Source organism: Tachyglossus aculeatus, chromosome 24 (assembly GCF_015852505.1).
Source record: "Tachyglossus aculeatus isolate mTacAcu1 chromosome 24, mTacAcu1.pri, whole genome shotgun sequence".
Taxonomy (NCBI): Eukaryota; Metazoa; Chordata; class Mammalia; order Monotremata; family Tachyglossidae; genus Tachyglossus; species Tachyglossus aculeatus.
The window spans coordinates 291,283-310,941 of NC_052089.1; the positions used below are offsets into that span (position 1 = coordinate 291,283).

Sequence of the window (19,659 nt, forward strand, 5' to 3'; positions counted from 1 at the left end):
TAGACGGATATAAGCTACAAGCCACTCAGGTAAGACACAGTACCTGTCCCATAAGGGGCTCACAGTTTTCATCCCCATTTAATAGATGATGTAACTGAGGGACAGAGAAGTTAAGTGACTTGCCCATACAGCAGACAAGTGACAGAGCCAAAATTAGACCCCACATCCATCTGACCTGGGGTTAAGTACTCAATGCATTGTCAACTCCCTTCTTCCAATTTATTAACTCACTTCTCCTACTACAAACCTCCCTCGGACTCTTCATTCCACCCAAACCAATCTACTCACTGTGCCTCTTGAAAGTAGTGTGGCATAGTGGAAAGAGCTAGGGCTTGGGAGTCAGAGGTCATGGGTTCCAATCCTGGCTCTGCCACTTGTCTTCTGTATGACCTTGGGCAAGTCACTTAACTTCTCTGTGCCTCAGTTACCTCATCCATAAAATGGGGATTGACTATGAGCCCCATGTGGGGCAACCTGGTTACCTTGTATCTACCCAAGTGCTTAGAACAGTGCTTGGCACATAGTAAGCACTTTACAAATACCATTATTAGTAGTAGTAGCAGTAGTAGTTGTAGTAGTAGTAGTATTGCTCACAACCTCTCCTAAATGCCTGGAACTCACTCTCCCTTCATATATTTTACATTCCTTATTTGTTAAGTAGTAACTCATGACAAATCTCTCTTCTCTCTTTCTTCCTATCTATAAATCACTTTACTGTTTGTCCTCCCCGCTAGATGTAAAATCCTTGAGGACAGGGACCGTGCTTACAAATTCCACTGTGCTCTTTCAAGTGCTTAATACAGTCTTCTTGTCTGATCCTGCCTTTACTACTGTAACAGCCTTCTCACTGACCTCTCTGCCTGCAGCCTCTCCCAACTCTCGGTCCAAATTTCATTTTGCTACCTGGCTAATTTTTCTAAAAAAAAATATTCTGTGCACTCCTCCCTGCTCCTCTCCAATCGTTGTCCATACATCTCCACATCAAACAGCCATTCTTCACCATTACCTTTAAGGATCTTAGCTCCCATTACAAAACTAGCCCTTGCACCTCTCTCTTCTAACACCAAATTTCTTGTTGTACTTCAATTTTGTCTCTCTTTCCATAGACTCCTTGCTCATGTTCTCCCTCCTGCCTCAAACTCCCTCCCTCTTCATATCTGAGACAACCATTCTCCCCGTCTTCAAAGCCCTACTAAAACCATATCTTCTCCAAGAAGACTTCCATGACTAACCTTTCAGTTTCCAACCCTTATTTCCCTTCCCTTCTCTTTCTCCATCACCCATGCTCTTCAATACACGCATATCCTTATAACTCTTGTTACTTTCCCTATGATTTTTTAATGACTCTCCCCAATAGATTGTAAGTTCCTTGTGGGCAGGGATCGGGTCTACCAACTCTATTATATTGCACTCTCTCAAGAACATGATAAAGTGTTCTGCACATTGTAAGTGCTTAATAAATACCATGGACTGATTGATTGATTGCTATGCCTACAGTAGTCAATCAGTAAGTCTTTATGATTGATTGCTCAGGTAATAATGCATTGATGTTACATTCATTAAACTTTGTTCATGTTTAATGGTCTTTCCTTCCTTTAGGATGAACCTGTAGCCCATGAACCCAGTCTTCCAAGCTTCGATAATGATACAGAAAGAAAAAGAAAAGTCTTGGGATTCAGAGGCATGATAATCGCTTGGAAAAAAATTAATCAGGATGTGAAAATACCATAGCCACTATGGTCACGGGGAACAAATATATACTCAACTGTATTCCTTTCTGGCAAAGAAGAATTTTGCAATAGGCACATAAAGACAAATGATGTATCATAAATAATTTCATAAATTTACTAGATAATGACAATATGGGATCTTGAACTCTTGTTATGTGCCTGACATAGCAACAGAGTGAAATATCTGGCCCCATTTCACACTCTCTCCATCAGATTAAAATTCTGTCACCAGTTTTTGTTTTATTCAAATGGCACTTTTGTTAAGTGCTTACTATGTACCATGAACTTTTCTAAGCACTGGGGTCGATATAAGGTAATCAGGTCAGACACAGTCCATTTCCCAAATGGGGCTCACATTCTTAATCCTCATTTTACAGATGAGGTAACTGAGGCACAAAGAAGTTAAGTGATGTGTCCGAGATCACTCAGCAGAAAAGTGGTGGAACTGGGATTAGAACCCATGTCCTTCTCACTCCCAGACCTATGCTCGATCTACTAGGTCATGGTGCTTCTCTATCTCAGTTCCTAGATGTCAGTTGAATACGTTGAGTCCAAGATATGTCTTCTCCTTCCTTAAAGTATTACTGTGACAATTTCCCAAACCTCTAATAGTTTAATTTCCCAAATACATGCAGTCTTGACAGAGTTGGATCTGTTGGTGATTTAATCTGGTAATTTTTTCCCTTGATTCATTCCAATTTTGAAAGAATGTGAAGGGAAAAAACAGGTTCCCATCATGGACAAAATTTTATAATTGAGAATATTGAGGGAAGAACAGTCACTCTTGAAGGAACAGGATATGTACAATTTTTCTACTTCTCAGTCTTACCCAAAAGCAGACCCCGTACTGTTGGTTCAAGATTTTTCATCCTTCTCTGGTACTGAGTGGCTAAAATGTCATCCTTGTATGGTGTCCTAAGGAACCAGAAAATGAAATGGGTAAAAAAGGCAATCACCAAATAATACATTATAGAAAACCATCTCCCAAATGGGCAAGGTGATGACAGTTTCATAGCACTTACAAGTAGATGGGTGCACAATTACACCATTCAATTATGTGACTGATTGAAGGAAATCCTGAGAATATATGTGAGGACATGCTAAGTGAAATCTGAGCTTTGCTACAGTTTTAATTATCAGATTTTGAATGGGCATCTCTGAGAAGTAATAATTAGCATGAATTATAGGCCTGGAACAGTGTCCCTCAGGATCTAAAAAAATTTGCCACTGTAAATGCTCCACGATGGCTTGGGAGTTTCAGTGGGTTTTACATCTACCAGGTACCAAAGTCCTGATGCACTGGAGCCTGGAGACTTTTTTTAACTGTAATATACCAGGCAGACGCATGACTTAAAGAAGAGGAAATATCTATGCTATTTTTCTATTGTTGTGATCATATTTTTATTGGCATCTTTTCTTTTGTATTTGTATTTGAAGATCTTCATTTTAGCTGGTTTGCAGCTTCGGTGGGCTTGCATCCTATATGCAGACTGGAAAGGGCAGGTAAACCATCAACTTATTTGCATGCATCTAAATTAAGTCCCAAACTGTCCGGCTACTTCTTTTCAGTGAAATGGATGTTCCTATGCCTTTGTTGCTCATTTTAGTTACAGTGGAATCACTTTGGTATTAACCTGTTCATTTCCAGTGTTTTCCATGCATTGAAGTGCCCTGGTCCACCAAAGTCCCAGACATTCCTCAAGTTATATAGTTCCTTTTGGGTCAGTACTATGTCCCAGAAGAGTCAATTAGGGACAAGGGGGTTCGTCACTCAGCTTTACCAATGGAATTAGCCACGATATTCAGTATTACAGTAAGGAAACATTTATTAGTGAACAGAAAACATAAATAGTAAGGGATCCTGCTTGTATTAAGGCCTCAGACCACGGACAATGAGATCTCTGACACCATTAAGCCCTCAACCCAGGGAAGTTGAGAATTTCCTACTGTGGATGATCAGTACTTAGTCCAAGGATGGGCTTAAAACCAAGATGAGTGTCCCTATTTAAAAGGTCTCCTTCTGCTCGGGCTGTCTGGGTTGTCCTGTCAGATAACAGTTAGCAGCCAAGTACAGACTGAGACCAGTATGGGATTCCCTGTTTAAAAGGGATAGCCAGGGCTTTCAGATAACAGTGAACAGCCGAGCTTGTTGACCATTACATTGAGCTTCTTCTGCATAATTCCCCTAATTTACCAGTTACAGTTCCATTGTTTTCTGCTCTTAGAAGATATTTCTCCTGGACATCCTGAGGGGATGTCACCATTTAGGTCTTCACGTGGAGCCTATCCATCTGGCTCACCTGTGATCCCAGGAAGCAATATGATGAAGGGCATTAAGTTTAACACATTTTTTACACATGGTGCAAACTGCACACTTTACTAAGTTTGATACTATAATAATCAGGCTCCTGGTCAGATGCAATAGAAGCAGGGCTATTCTAGTAGGCTATAACTTGCTTTACCTCAACTCACCATAAAGTAATAATAATAATTGTGGGATTCATTAAGCATTTATTTTGTACCAGGCACCTTCCTAAGTGCTGAGACAGATACAAGACAATCGCGTTGGACAGGGTCCCTGTCCACATAGGGCTCACATTCTTAATTCCCATTTTACAGATGAGTGAACTGAAGCACAGAAAAGTTAAGTGACTTGCCCAAGGTCACACAGCAGAAAGGTGGTGTAGTTAAGATTGAAACAAAGGTCCTTCTGACACCCAGGTCTGTGTTCTATCCAATGGGCCATGCTACTTCTCCACCCAAGATCATTTCTCTCTAAATTGAAATCTTGACACATACCCCGTGACTCAAGCCATGATTTTCTCTAGTCTCAGCATCTCAGTGACATCTCTGTCTCTCCTGTTATCTGACTCTGTGTTCTGGATCCTAGTCCCATAATAATAATAATAATAATAATAATAATAACAATAATAATAATAATAATAATAATGCCATTTAAGTACTTACTATGTGCAAAGCACTGTTCTAAGTACTGAGGGGTACAAGGTGATCAGGTTGTCCCACGTGGGGCTCACAGTCTTAATCCCCATTTTACAGATGAGTTAACTGAGGCTCAGAGAAGTTAAGTGACTTGCCCAAGGTCACACAGCAGACATGCGGCAAAGTCGGGATTCAAACCCATTACCTCTGACTCCCATGCCCAGGCTCTTTCCACTGAGTCAGATGCTTCTTTGTCGTCCTGATTTTCTTGGTTGTCTTCTCAATTTCTAATATCTCTAAAATAAATACATTTATTTACATAGCTCAATATTATGAACGACTGCAAGTACAAGATGGAGTACTATAATAACTTATTTGTATAGTTTTTTGTGGTATTTGCCAAGTGCTTGCAATGTGCCAGGCACTGAACTAAACATTGGACAAGATACAATCAGGTTGTTTCAAGCTAATCAGGTTGGGGCACAGTCCATGTCCCACATGGAGCTCATAGTTTTAATCCCCATTTATAGATAAGATAACTGAGGTAGAGGGAAGTTAAGTGACTTGCCCAAGGTCACAAAGCAGACAAGTGGTGGATTCAGGGTTGGAACCCAGCTCCTTCTGACTCCCAGGCCCATATTCTGTCCACTAGAGCACACAGTTTCTCACTTTATTTACCACTATGAATCCAGACCTGGCAGGATTCTATATCTTTGCACTTTCCTGGTTCTGAGTACCTTGTAAGTGGGGAATAAATGTCATTAATAAACAAATAATAATAATAATAATGGCATTTATTAAGCACTTACTATGTGCAAAGCACTGTTCTAAGCGCTGGGGAGGTTACAAGGTGATCAGGTTGTCCCACGTGGGGCTCACAGTCTTAATCCCCATTTTACAGATGAGGTAATTGAGGCACAGAGAAGTTAAGTGACTTGCCCAAAGTCACACAGCTGACAATTGGCAGAGCCGGGATTTGAACCCACAGCCTCTGACTCCAAAGCCCTTGCTCTTTCCACTGAACCATGCTGCTTCTCAATGATACAAATTATTCAAATGATGTATCTAAAGTTTAAGGAATAAATTGAGACATTCATCACGCAATATGTGGATGCAAGATCATTTTTTACAAATGAGATAGTTAATGACTGGTGGCATGATTTATAAAAAATAGGTTAAAAAAGTTAAAACTAATTACATGCACAAGGATTTTTGTTTGGGATGATCGAATGTGTTCTTCTTGGGGTCATGGCTTATGATCCGTATGTGGCCATATGTCACCTGTTACATTACACTGATATCATAAACAGCACAATATTTGTCCAGCTGGGAATGACCTCCTGTATCAGCAGCTTTCTGAGCTCCCTGGTGATCAATACCCTCACATCAAGCTTGTGCTACTGTGGGCCCAATGTATTAAACCATTTCTTCTGTGAAGTGCCGATAGCTTTGAGGCTGGTGTGTACAAACAATTCCCTCCTGGAGATGGTGGTGTTTGTCTTCAGCCTCATTATAGTCTTCATTCCTCCTCTCCTCATCGTGGTCTCCTATGCCCGCATCCTCCTGTCCATCCTTGGGAGACATTGCACTGTGGGGAGGTGCAGGGCGTTTTTGATGTGTGTTTCTCACGTGTTTCTCACGTGGTGTCTCTCTTCTATGGGATGGCCATCTTTGTGTACATGGGGCCTCAGTCTGGTGCCTCTCAGGCTGGTTCAAAGGTCATTGCGTTAGTCTACATAGTAATCACACGCATAGTCAATCCCCTGATTGAGAAACCAGAAATTGAAAGGTGCTCTAAGGAAAGTCATCAACAGACAGAAGGAACATTAGGATAGTCATTCAACGAGTGGTATTTAGTGAGTGTTTACTGTGTGAAGAGCACTGAACTCGAAACCTGGGAGAGAACCACAAGATAGAGTTGGTAAAAATGGCCCCTCTCCTCAAGGAGTTGATAATCAAGTGGGTAAAGTTCTTTCTGTGGTGATTTTTATAGCATACAGAGGTGATGCAGTGAATCTCAGGGAATTAAGCATATAGCTGCTCTACTCATTCAAAGGAGAGGCCACTAAAAGTGAAATTCACATATGCGTTTTTCAGTGGCTGAAATGAAAATGCAGCAGGAACAGTCAATTCATTCAATTGTATTTATTGAGCGCTTACTGTGTGCAGAGCGCTGTACTAAGCGCTTGGGAAGTACAAGTTGGGCAACATATAGAAACGGTCCCTACCCAACAGCGGGCTCAAAGGCTAGAAGGGGGAGACAGACAACAAAACAAAACACATTAACAAAATAAAATAAATAGAATAAATATGTAAAAGTAAAATGAATAAATAGAGTAATAAATGTGTACAAACATATATACATATATACAGGTGCTGTGGGGAGGAGAAGGAGGTAAGGTGGGGGAATGGGGAGGAGGAGGTGGTGGAGAGGAAGGAGTGGCTCAGTATGGGACGGCCTCCTGGAGGAGGTGAGCTCTCAGTAGGGCTTTGAAAGGAAGAAGAGAGCTTCTGGATGTGCGGAGGGAGGGCATTCCAGGCCAGGGGGATGACGTGGGCCGGGGTTCGATGGCGGGACAGGCGAGAACGAGGCACACTGAGGAGATTAGCGGCAGAGGAGTGGAGGGTGCGGGCTGGGCTGAAGAAGGAGTGAAGGGAGGTGAGTAGGAGGGGGCGAGGTGATGGAGAGCCTTGAAGCCGAGGGAGAGGAGTTTTTGCCCGATGTGTAGGTTGATTGGTAGCCATTGGAAATTTTTGAGGAGGGGAGTAACATGCCCAGAGCATTTCTGCACAAAGACTATCCGGGCAGCGGCATGAAGTATGGATTGAAGTGGGGAGAGACAGGAGGATGGGAGATCGGAGAGGAGGGTGATGCAGTAATCCAGTCGGGATAGGATGAGAGATTGAACGAGCAGGGTAGCAGTTTGGATGGAGGGGTAAGGGCGGATCTTGGCGATGATGCAGAGGTGAGACCAGCAGGTTTTGGTGACGGATTGGATGTGAGGGGTGAACGAGAGAGTGGAGTCGAGGATGACGCCAAGGTTGCGGGCCTGTGAGACGGGAAGGATGGTAGTGCCGTCAACAGTGATGGGAAAGTTAGGAAGAGGGCAGCGTTTGGGAGGGAATATAAGGAGTTCAGTCTTTGACATGTTGAGTTTTAGATGGCGGGCTGACATCCAGATGGAGATGTCCTGAATGCAGGAGAAGATACGAGCCTGGAAGGAGGGAGAGAGAGCAGGGGCAGAGATGTAGATTTGGGTGTCATCAGCGTAGAGATGATAGCTGAAACCGTGGGAGCGAATGAGTTCACCAAGGGTTTGAGTGTAGATAGAGAAGTCAAGACCATGATATGCCCACCCAACAACGATTCTTCACTTTGCAGTGGAAAAAATGAAGGGGCTGTTAATGGTTAGCCATGCTCAGTCACAAACTTTCTGGTGAACCCATGGCAAGTTCCTTCAGCTTCCTGGATTTCCATTTAGTTATTCCAAAGGAAACTCATCCCAAGGATGCTAGTTATTTCTAGAAAGTCCAACAGTTAAAATCTTGGCAGTAGCCACCACTCCCTCACTTGGGGTCTGCCTGGGCCATTTCAAGGCATCAGGAAGATTGCAAGACATTAGCTAGGCAACAGTGAGGGGAAAGGACTGGTTTTGGAGATCTAATCCACCTCTTACAAATGGCAGCCTGTCTTAAGGGGAAATAATTTCCTGAAACTCAGTCAGAGTAACTATGCATGGAAATGTGCACCAACTCAGTTGCATTATACACTCCCAAGCTCTTAGTACAGTGATCTGAACATAGTTAGCACTCAATAAATACCACTGAAAACTATATACTTATATTAATGGTTGTCTCTCCCTCTAGACTGTAAGCTCATTGTGGGCAGGGAACGTGTCTGCCAACTCTGTTGTAATTTTCCAAGTGCTTAGCACAGCGGTCTGCACATAATACGCACTCAATAAATACCATTGATGATGAGGATTGGTGATTGATTGTTAGAGAGTATTTTCTGTTTTAGGAATCAATTTCTGGAATAAAAAAAAAACCAGCGACCAAAGAAAGATTTACTGGGAAATTCACATTTTGCAGTTTTAAGCCAAGTCAAAAGGTAAATTAAAACCTGATCTTTAATAAGTTCCTATTTTAGATTTTTATCAGTCTTTTACTTTTAAGATGATGTGGCACAGTCATAAAATCTTAGGAATTAAATTTATTAAGCATCTTCGTATCCTTTGCTATGGTTAAAACCAACATCAGGAATAATTAATTCTGGACGCAGGTCTAATCAATACTTAGTTATTTGAAACTAATACTTGGTAAAATAAAAGGTAGTGGGGCAATGCCAACCCACCTACACAGGGACACTTTTACTGGGCAACCCATTAGAGACACGGTGAACATCTGGGTGCTTTTAAGGGGTACATAATATGTCAGGGACTTGCTGAGCTATGACCTGCACAAAATATGCTAGGCTTCGGGTAACCTTTTTTGTTTGGTTTCCTTGACCAATACAGGATGGGATGGCTAGCTGCAGCTGTGGTGAGAGATGGGTGGAGGTGATAGGAAGGCCTCACCCTACCCGATTCCCTCATTCATTCACTTTCTTGAGCACTTACTGTGTGCAGAGCACTATACTAAGTGATTGAAAAGCACAATTCCCTCCCCTTCTTTTCTAGCTTTGCTGAAGCAGAATTTTATTACATTTGGGAAGTGCATAGTCACCTAGATAAGCTGACTTGAAGGTGGTTAATTTTTTGAGGAATTTGTCAAATAGTAGGGTCACTGTCCAAAACGTTGCCTTGACTTCACAGCACCCTTGTGTACTTGCTCTGAGTCTGTCCCATCTAGAGGGAGCATCCCTTGGAACCAAGGCTCCTGGGATGGCCCCCAGCCTCCCCAGCTCCAAAGGGAATAAGAAAAATAATTGGGATAGATAGCAGGTTCGGTCACCCAACCTTGCTCCCAGACTGTCCATCTCTGTGACTAACACTATGAAAAAAACCAATCTGGATCCTGGAGTTGACCTCTATTGGTTCCTGACAGACTAGGGCAGGTACAGAGCCTTGAGGAAAACGGGTGGCTCTGGGATACAGAAACTCCTCACCCTCACCCTCGGCTTCAAGGCGCTCCATCACCTCTCCCCCTCCTACCTCACCTCCCTTCTCTCCTTCTGCAGCCCAGCCCACACCCTCCGCTCCTCTGCCGCTAATCTCCTCACCGTGCCTCGTTCTCACCTGACCCGCTGTCGACCCCCGGCCCACCTCATCCCCCTGGCCTGGAATGCCCTCCCTCACAACATCCGCCAAGATAGCTCTCTTCCTCCCTTCAAGACACTACTGAGAGCTCATCTCCTCCAGGAGGCCTTCCCAGACTGAGCCCCCTCCTTCCTCTCCCCCTCCTCCCCCTCTTCATTCCCCCGCCTTACCTCCTTCCCTTCCCCACAGCACCTGTTCATATGTATATATGTTTGTACGTATTTATTACTCTATTTATTTATTCATTTTACTTGTACATATGTATTCTATTTATTTTATTTTGTTAATATGTTTGGTTTTGTTCTCTGTCTCCCCCTTCTAGACTGTGAGCCCACTGCTGGGTAGGGACCGTCTCTATTTGTTGCCAACTTGTACTTCCCAAGCGCTTAGTACAGTGCTCTGCACACAGTAAGCGCTCAATAAATACGATTGATTGATTGATTGATTGATCCAGAGAATACTGGTTGTCCAGCACAGTGAATACTCTGGGCCCCCTTGCTTGTCTAATAATTTTCAGGCAAAATTCGAGTGCTACTGTGTCTTCCTTTGGTTTGAGAGGACTATAAGCCAAGGCTCAGTTGTACCAGCTTGCAAATGTAGAAAAATTCATTTTTATAGACTTAAATTCCATCCACATTTGCATAATCACTACCATTTTTCCCAACTAGGGAAACTTCATCCATGAGTAGTTAGCACTGTTGAAAAATAGTATAGCGTAGTGACAGATCACGGGCCTGGGAATCATAAGGTCATGGGTTCTAATCCCCACTCTGCCACTTGTATGCTGTGTGACCTTGGGCAAGTTACTTCACTTCTCTGTGCCTCAATTGCCTCATCGATAAAATGGGGATTGAGACTGTGAGCCCCATGTGAGATAGAGACTGTGTCCAACCCAGTTTGAGGTAGAAGCAGCATGGCCTATTGGAAAGAGCACGAGCCTGGAAGTCAGGGGTCATGGTTTCTAATCCTGGCTCCACCACATGCCTGCTGTGTGACCTTGGGCAAGTCACTTCACTTCTCCGTGCCTCAGGTGCCATAACTGGAAAATGGGAATAAGACTGTGAGCCCCATGAAGGACAGGAATGTGGCTCATCTGATTACCTTGTATCTACTCCAGCACTTACAACAGTGTTTGGCACATAGTAAATCCTTAACAAATACCACAGTTATCATTGTTATTATTATTATTACTATCATTATTATCATGCATATGTGGAGGAGTAAATGCATTCTGTAGAGAAAATCAATCAATCAATCAATGGTATTTATTGAGCACTTATAATGTGCAGAGCACTGTACTAAACACTTGGGTGCTTCTACCACTAATGTAATTGGACCCAATCTCTATCCCACATGGGGCTCAAGTCTCAATACCCATTTTACAGATGAGGTAACTGAGGCACAGAGAAGTGAAGTGACTTGCTCAAGGTCATAGAGCAGACAATAACACAGAATTAGCCAGCATGTTCCCTGACAGTCTAGAAAAATGTTCGACTCATAGTTGCCAAGAGTCCTGCTTCAGAGCTGTATCCTATCCTCTTTGCAATTTTTCTTGCCATATACCTCATCACTGTGGTGGAGAATGTCGGCATGATTGTTCTCATTCGAATCACTCCCAAACTGCACAATCCCATGTACAATCCTCAGCCACCTCTCCTTCGTGGATCTATGCTATGCCACCAATATCGCCCCTCACATGTTGGTGCATTTCTTATCAGAGAAGAAGAACATTTCCTTTATTGGTTGTTTCATTCAATTTACTATTTTCATCTCTCTGGCCATCACCGAACAGTACCTGCTAATGGCTATGGCTTACAACCGCTATGTGGCAATTTTCAGCCCGCTGCTTTATGGCAGTAAAATGCCTAGGGGAGTTTGCATCAGTCTGGTGATGGCTCCTTATGTCTACAGCCTCCTTAATGGCTTGATCCAGATGGTGCTGTTGCTCCGTTTGTCATTTTGTGGTTCTAATGAAGTCAATCACTTCTACTGTACCGATCCTCCTCTCTTAGTCCGGTGTTGCTCTGACACCTTCGTCAAAGAAACTGCCATGTTTGTGGGTGCTGGTTTCACCTCATCTGCTCTCTCTTGATCATTCTAATCTCCTATGGTTTCATCTTTGCTGTCATTCTGAGGATCCGTTCAGCTGAGGGGAGACTCAAAGCATTCTCCACCTGTGGCTCCCACCTGACCACTGTCACCATATTTTATGGGACTCTTCTCTGCATGCATCTAAACCTCCCACCGAGCGGTCAGATGAAGGGGGAAAAATCTTAGCTCTCTTTTATACTTTTGTGTGCCCCATGTTGAACACTTTCATATACAACATGAGAAATAATGAGGTGAAGAATGCTATGAACAGAGTTCTCAAATTTCAGTTGTTGACCAAATAAAATTGTTCGTTCCTTTCCCTCCCACTTTTTTGAATCTGCTGTCTGGCAGAGGCATTTGAGTTGAATTCTGTTTCACATTGATAACGTTTTGTAGTATTCCAAATTAATGATGATGATGTTCGTGGTATTCATTTAGTGCCCACTATGTGCCAAGCACTATGGTAGATACAGTTAAATCAGATCAGACGTAGTCCCCCTGCCACATGGGGATCACAGTTGTAGAGAGAGAGAGAAAAAAGGCATTTAATCCTCCCTTAACAGGTGAGAAAACGGGGGCACATAGAAGCCCAAGGTCACACTGCTGACAAATGACAGGACTGAAATTAGAATTTAAGTTCCCTGATTCCTAGTCCTGTGCTGTATGACTTTCCTCATTACCTCTAGAGGACTTAATGGTACTCAGGAGCCACTTGGGTTGCTGGACCTGGGCCTCTCTTGACATCTTTAGTCCATTTGTGTAATGCCATGCTCTTCTTAACTCTAATCCAGTAGGCCAGTCTACCGATACACCCCAATCCTGGGCTTGGAGTCTACGCACTCTCTTGCTCCACAGGTGCCCTCTCTGTCATCCTTCCTGGTGCATATATCGGTCTTCATTACCAATACTTTCTCCCCAGAGCAGAGTTCAATGCCACGGTTCACCTGGGCAAGCTCCAGCAAAGATGTGCTCCCAGGTGCAGCTGAATCAACTGAAGTAACACAGATCTTCCTCTGCCCATCGCCCTGCAGTCCACAATCAAACTAAGACCTTCATTTCATCTCTCTGATTCCTCTATTTGCCTCCTTTACTCTGTCTTATATTGTTTTTAAATCTCTCAAATCAATTTCTTAGATCTTTAAACCTCCCCTTTCTACGTGGATAAACCCGGTTATATCCATCTAGAATGTAAGCTCATTGTGGGCATGGAATGTGTCTGTTTATTGTTCTGTTGAACTCTGCCAAGAGCACAGCAAGTTTTCAATAAATATGACTATAACCTGACCAAGTTTCTTCTTTCAACAGCTTCAATATTCCTCAGAGACCTTGACCCTGAAATTATTTTTTTGATACTATCATAAATTGTATGGTTGAAAAAAAAGGTATCATGCACTTTCCAGCTCCCACAGTGGGTTACTTTCTGGGTAATATCCAGCCGACCAAAGATCTTGAGGCTTCAAAATCAAAATCAAAGACCCTTGGGCCCTCTGCACTTGAGAAAGCACACTCTTCATTTGTTCATTCCCTTGTCCCTAGGTGAGTCTTCATTAAATAAATGGTTTGAGACAATTAAAGAAGCAACCTCTTAAAAACTGCTATTGATGACACTGACCCTCTAACATGGGAATGCAGGTCAAAGTGTAAAAGGGTCCAGTTAATTTAAGCAAACAAGCATGCTGCATTTCATTTTAATTTCCTTTGTGTCTATTGCAATTCTAATGGGTGACTTTGACAGAAAAGTATGCAGATGGAAATACTGAAAGAATCTAGGAAGGGTAAAGGGATTACGCCTTACTTTGGCCAAAAAACATGCACGAGAGCAAGTCTGGATGAATATCTCCAACTCTTCCTCCTTTGCCTGAAAAAGGATATTGGCTGTCCACTGTTGTCTGTATTCTGAATTCCTTATGAGTGATTGATTTTTCTAAAATATACCAATGTAAACCTGGGCAAGATGAGCAAAGTCAAACGTATTATTTATCACATATCTTTGTAAATTATTCTCTTCTGTCTATATGTAATTTTGCCATTTTTTATAATGAGTGTAGCATTTTAATGCCTCTCATGTCTAACAACCCAAGTTACTCAGTCTAAAATTGAGGAGGAGAAGTATGAGGAGACCTAACTGAATCATTAATGCTAATGACAATTATAATTCTGGTCAAGTCTCATTAAGCATTGAAAAATAACAACACTCTAGACTGGTGATGGAAGACCATTTAAAGACAAAGGAAACACTATCATGTTAAAAGAAAATTCACTTCTATATTCTGTAACTCTCCAAAGTGCTTAGTGCAGTGCTGTGCACATAGCACATAAATACCATTGATTGATTGATTGCTATTCCACCTCAGACATGCTTTCTGAGGGGGCATTGTAATTTCTGGTTTCTGGGTTTGGGTCCCTGCATGGCTCAAGATCAAGTCTGTTTATTTGTAACTGATGTCTGTTTCCCCGCCTCTAGGCTGTGAACTCATTGTGGGCAGGGGTCATCTCTCTTTATTGCTGCATTGTACTTTCCCAAACGCTTAGTACAGTGCTCTGAACACAGTAAACCCTCCATAAATATGATTGAACGAATGAATTCCACCCCAGGAAGCTCTGGCTGATCACTTCACTTTCCTTCTATTTTATAATAGTCAGTCTAGAAAGTTGCTTCAGGGATAGGTCATTAATATCAATCATATTTTCGTTCATGAATTTTCTCATCATTCGGGATCTCTCTGCTATCCAGGTACATCCCCTGCTCTATTCCCAGCTCTCTCACCCACCTGTTAGAGGAAGAAAATGGGCTTTTCTCCATCCTGGGTGGGAACAAATTGGAGTCATCCTCGCAGCCTCTAACTCTGTTTAGAACAAGGCTATTCAGGGAAACAGCTGAGAGCCTGGTCAGGCAGTTGGTCCTAGAAAGGTGATTAACTGTTTGAACAGTTCCTGGGTTATTGTAGCCTTCAATCAGTTACTCAATTATATTCATTGAACTCTTAGTGGGTACAAAGTCCTGAGCACATGGGAAAGTACAATGCAACAGAGCTTGTAGACAAGTTCCCTGCCCACAATTAGCTTACAGTCTAGAGGGGGAGACAGGCATTAATATGAATGAATCATTAAGCCTATGTACATAAGTGCTGTGGGGCTGATGGAGGCATTAATAAAGGGTGCAAATTGAGAAGTAGAGTGATTTAATGAATATAGTGGATATAGCACAGGCTTGGGATCAGAAAGACCTGGGTTCTAATCCTGACTCCACCATGTGTCTGCTATGTGACCTTGGGCAAATCACATAACTTCTCTGTGCCTCAGTTCCATCATCTAAAACATGTGGATTGAGACTGTGAGCTCCACGTGGGACATAGACTATGTGCAACCTGATTATCTTGTATCTACCCCACTGTTTAATACACTGTCTGGCATGCAGTGAACGCTTAGCAAATACAATGAAAAAACTAAATGCAGTCAAAGACTTCAGTAGTTTTTGAGAGGTAGCCTTTTCTATGAATATTGTGACTACTTCCCCTCCCCCTACCTAAACTCTGAGTCAGAGTAGGAACTACATATGTTGATTTTATTTTATTATCTGCTTCACTCTGTAGACTCTAAGCCCCTTGTGTCCAGAGATTGTGCTTACAATTTTTATTTTGTTATACTTTCCCAAGCCATTGATACAGTGTTCTGCTCACATAAGTGCTTAATAAATACTATCTTCATCACACTTTACCTAGTGCCTAGCACACTGCTTGATCCATTATAAGAATAATAACAATAATAATAATAACAATAATAATAATGTGCCAAGCAGCAGGGTAGATACAAAATAATCAGGTCAGACACTGTCCTTGTCCCACACGAGGCTCAGAGTCTAGTGGGTTTAACAAATAACTGGGATGGTTGATCTATCACACCACACAAGCTCAAGGACTTTTCCTATCTGGAGGAAAGACTTTATAGGATCTGCTTTGTTCTGAGACCACAGCTCTTAATTTACAGGATTCCTTCATCTCTGAGAGAAAAAAGAAAGTCTCGTCTAATTCAAATATCAAGAGTGTTATAGGAAAAGGATATCATTCTTTTCTTTCTTGTGAAGGACCTCCGGATCTCACAATAATAGAAAAATAGCCCCCCAAAAAGATGTGGGACATATTTCAAAAAGTAAAAATCCAAACAAATTGTTTCCCTTCACTTCCAACCTACAGGGACATCAGTCAATCAATCATTCAACATTATTTATTAAGTGCTTACAAGGATACTTAATTACACATTTCAGAATAGGTTGCTGTAATTCTACATTGTCTCTTCAAGGTTTATTGCAAAGAGACTGAGCAGGGTGAAGGGTACCTTCCCCCACTATTCATTCACCCGGCTCCAATTTTATAATAGCACTGCCACATTTTAAACCTACACAACCAACCCAGTTTTCAAATTCTGTGCACTCAAATCTTCTTAAATTACTAAATTGAAAATGAAGGACTTACTGCTGATTCCTCAGAATTTCGGAACATCCTTGTTCCTGTGAACCTGTCTCCATATTAGAGCCTGGCTTTCAATTCCATTGTCTGGGAATTTAGTTCATTCTGGATTCTCCCCCTTCAGACCATCCTAAACTCAAAAATCTCTGCCTATTCCTTTCCAGAGGTCCTAGTACAATTGCAGTCTCCTCAAGCCCTTTTATCTCCATGCATTCATCCCCGTCCTCAGCCCCACAGCACTTAGGGACATGCCCCTAATTTATTTATTTATACTAATGTCTGTCTTCTCCTCTAAACTGTAAACTCCTTGTGGGCAGGGAATATGTCCATTATATTGTTAAATTGTACTCTCCCACGTTCTTAGTACAGTGCTCTGATATCATTGGAGAAGTAACATGGCCTAGTAAATAGAGCACAGGCCTGGGATTCAGAGTACCTGGGTTTTAATCCTGGTTCAGCTACTTCTCTGCTGTGTGACCTTGGGCAAGTCACTTCACTTCTGTTTGTCTCCATTACTTTAACTGTAACATGGGAATCAAGACTGAGCCCCATATGGGATATGGACTGTGAGCAAACTGATCAACTTGTTTATAGCCCAGTACAGTGCTTGGTACATAGTAACTGTGTAACTGTGTATCATTAAAAAGCATCAAAGTGGACACTAGGCTTTCTCTCCATTTCTGGGATGGAAATTGTACTGTGGCCAACTTGTACTTTCCAAGCACTTAGTGCGGTGCTCTTACTGCACACAGTAAGCACTCAATAAATACGATTGAATGAAATAGCAGTTAGCACCTCTTTTCACTCATGAGTCATATTTTTCTTATTCAGATTTCACCCTAGGGACTTTTCATGATGAGCATTTGTAATTTCTGTTATTTCTTCATTAAGGGCAAACTCCAGGGATCAGTTCAGAAACAGATATAAATGCTTCTGTATTGTTCTAACTGGGAAGCCATTGTGATAATGCCTTCTTTTACAAGAATGTTCTGAAATTCTGAGGAGGTGGTAGTAAATCCTTCATTTTCAGATTACCTAATTTAGAAATTTAAGTAGCATTTGAGTGCATGAAGTTTGAAGAGAGGGTGGGTGGAAAAGGTCTAAAATGTGGCAATGTTTTTATATAATTGGAATCTGGAATAAAAAAAAAGATTGCCTGGCTGTAGTTAAAATTATTGTTCATTTTTTCCATTTTTGTCAATTATTTATCAGCCTGGAAGGTGACTCAAGATTTAGAATATCAGCAATTCCAGAATAACGCCTAAAATCTCCTATTAACATTTCAATTCACAAAATATCCACCCTACCTACTAGGCTAAGTGTTCAATTTAGAGACAAGAAGTATACATGAATGCTGCAAAAGCACATGATGATTTCATATCAGATTATCTTTAAATATTAGTGGAGACATTTGTTATGACATTTGACGATAGTTACAAGAAGGAAATCTTAGCTATATTGACAGCCTAGTTGCATCCTCTGAAAAATTCAAAGGATTCTTGAGTGTTTCCCCTTCCCTGTCTTTTACTTTCTCTCTGATTTTTTAATGATATTTGTTAACCACTTACTATTCACCAGGCACTGTACCAAGCATTGGAGTAGATACAAGGTAATCAGGTTGGATACAGTCCCTGTCTCACATGGGGCTCACAGTCTAACTCCCCATTTTACAAATGAGTTAACTGAGGCACAGAGAATTTTCGTGACCTTCCCAAGGTCATATAGCAGACAAGTGGCTGACTCAGGATAAGAACCCAGTTCCTTTTGACGCCCAGGCCCATGCTCTATTCACTAGGGAATACTGCTTCTCCTGATTTTCCCTTTTCTTTCCCCATAATTATAGGGTATTTCTTCTATCTCTTTTGGTTCTACCTTTTTTATTCTCATAACTTGATTACTTTCCTGTCCTATTTCTTTCATCATCCTCCATCTTCTTCCATATCTTTCCTCCATTTTATCACAGCTTCCTTCATTTTTCTTGTTAACCCTGACATCTCCTCAGGCATTCAGAAGACAGCAACATCTTCTCCTCATACTCCCATGCCCAGCTCCACACACACACACACACACACACACACGCACACGCACACGCACACGCACACACACACACACACCATTCTCATAATCACAACCCCTCCAACTTCGCCTTCGATGGGTCCTTTGAAGGCAAAGGTGAAATGGAGACTGGAAACTTGCATTTTGGTTTGAGCATCTGAAGCAAAATTAGGAACATGGGGCATGGCTAACATACTGTAACCAGGCTAATGGGATTCTTCAAAACATCCCACTTCCCCATCCTCTGTGATATCATCAATTGCCTATTTTATTATTGTCATAGCATAATTGTTAACTACCCTCTGTGATGCCATCACCTACTTATATCACAGATACTGTGTTACTGCTTCTGCAATTCAATTGTTAACCTCCCACTGTGCTGTCATTTACCTTTCTGACCTCACGATAAACTATCAATTCCCCTGCTCCCAACTGCCATTTCCATTCCTCACCTTCCCCTTCCACTCTCCCACCCAGCTCATTCCCTCCCTTCCCCCTCCCATCCCTTCCCTTTACCCACTCCCCAGGATCCCTGTGTACCAGCGCCTACCCTCAACTTCTCCCTCCCAGCCCCCTCCCTCCCTTCCTCCCCGCCTCCACCCCATCCCAGTTCTCCTTTCTCATCACCACCCCTCTTCCCACTCTCCCCGCCCAGGCCCCCGCCAACCCATCCCAATATAAACCCTCCCCACCCCTCGCACCCTTCCCCCTCCCTCCCCTCCCTCCGCAGCTGCTGCCAAGTGTGGCCTCTGGAACCCCCGCTCCAGTATAGGTAAGCTTCCTTTCATCATGGATTTATTCCTTTCCAGCTCTCTACTCCTCCTCGCCCTAACTGAAACATGGCTGTCTCCGGACGACACGGTCTCTTCTTCTGCTCTTTCCAGTGGAGGCCTCTTCTCCCACACCCCCAGACTCACCGGAAAAGGAGGAGGTTTCGGTTTCCTTCTTGCCCCGCAATGTCGAGTTTACACTATCCCCCCACCCCTTCCCTTTCCTTCCTTTCCTTTGAAGCCCACATTATTCGCCTCTACCACCCCCTCCAGATTCTTGTAACCATCATCTACCGTCCCCTCGGCCTACCTCCAACTTCTTTAACGATTTTGATCCCTTCTTCACCTT

At 42.4% G+C, this 19,659-nt stretch overlaps 2 pseudogenes; both read left to right on the forward strand.

The window, feature by feature from the left end:
- Positions 1–2,973: 2,973 nt before the first annotated feature.
- LOC119945031 lies at positions 2,974–6,505 on the forward strand (annotated as a pseudogene).
- A 92-nt stretch (positions 6,506–6,597) lies between these two features.
- On the forward strand, positions 6,598–12,321 carry LOC119945032 (annotated as a pseudogene).
- The last annotated feature ends 7,338 nt before the right edge of the window (positions 12,322–19,659 follow it).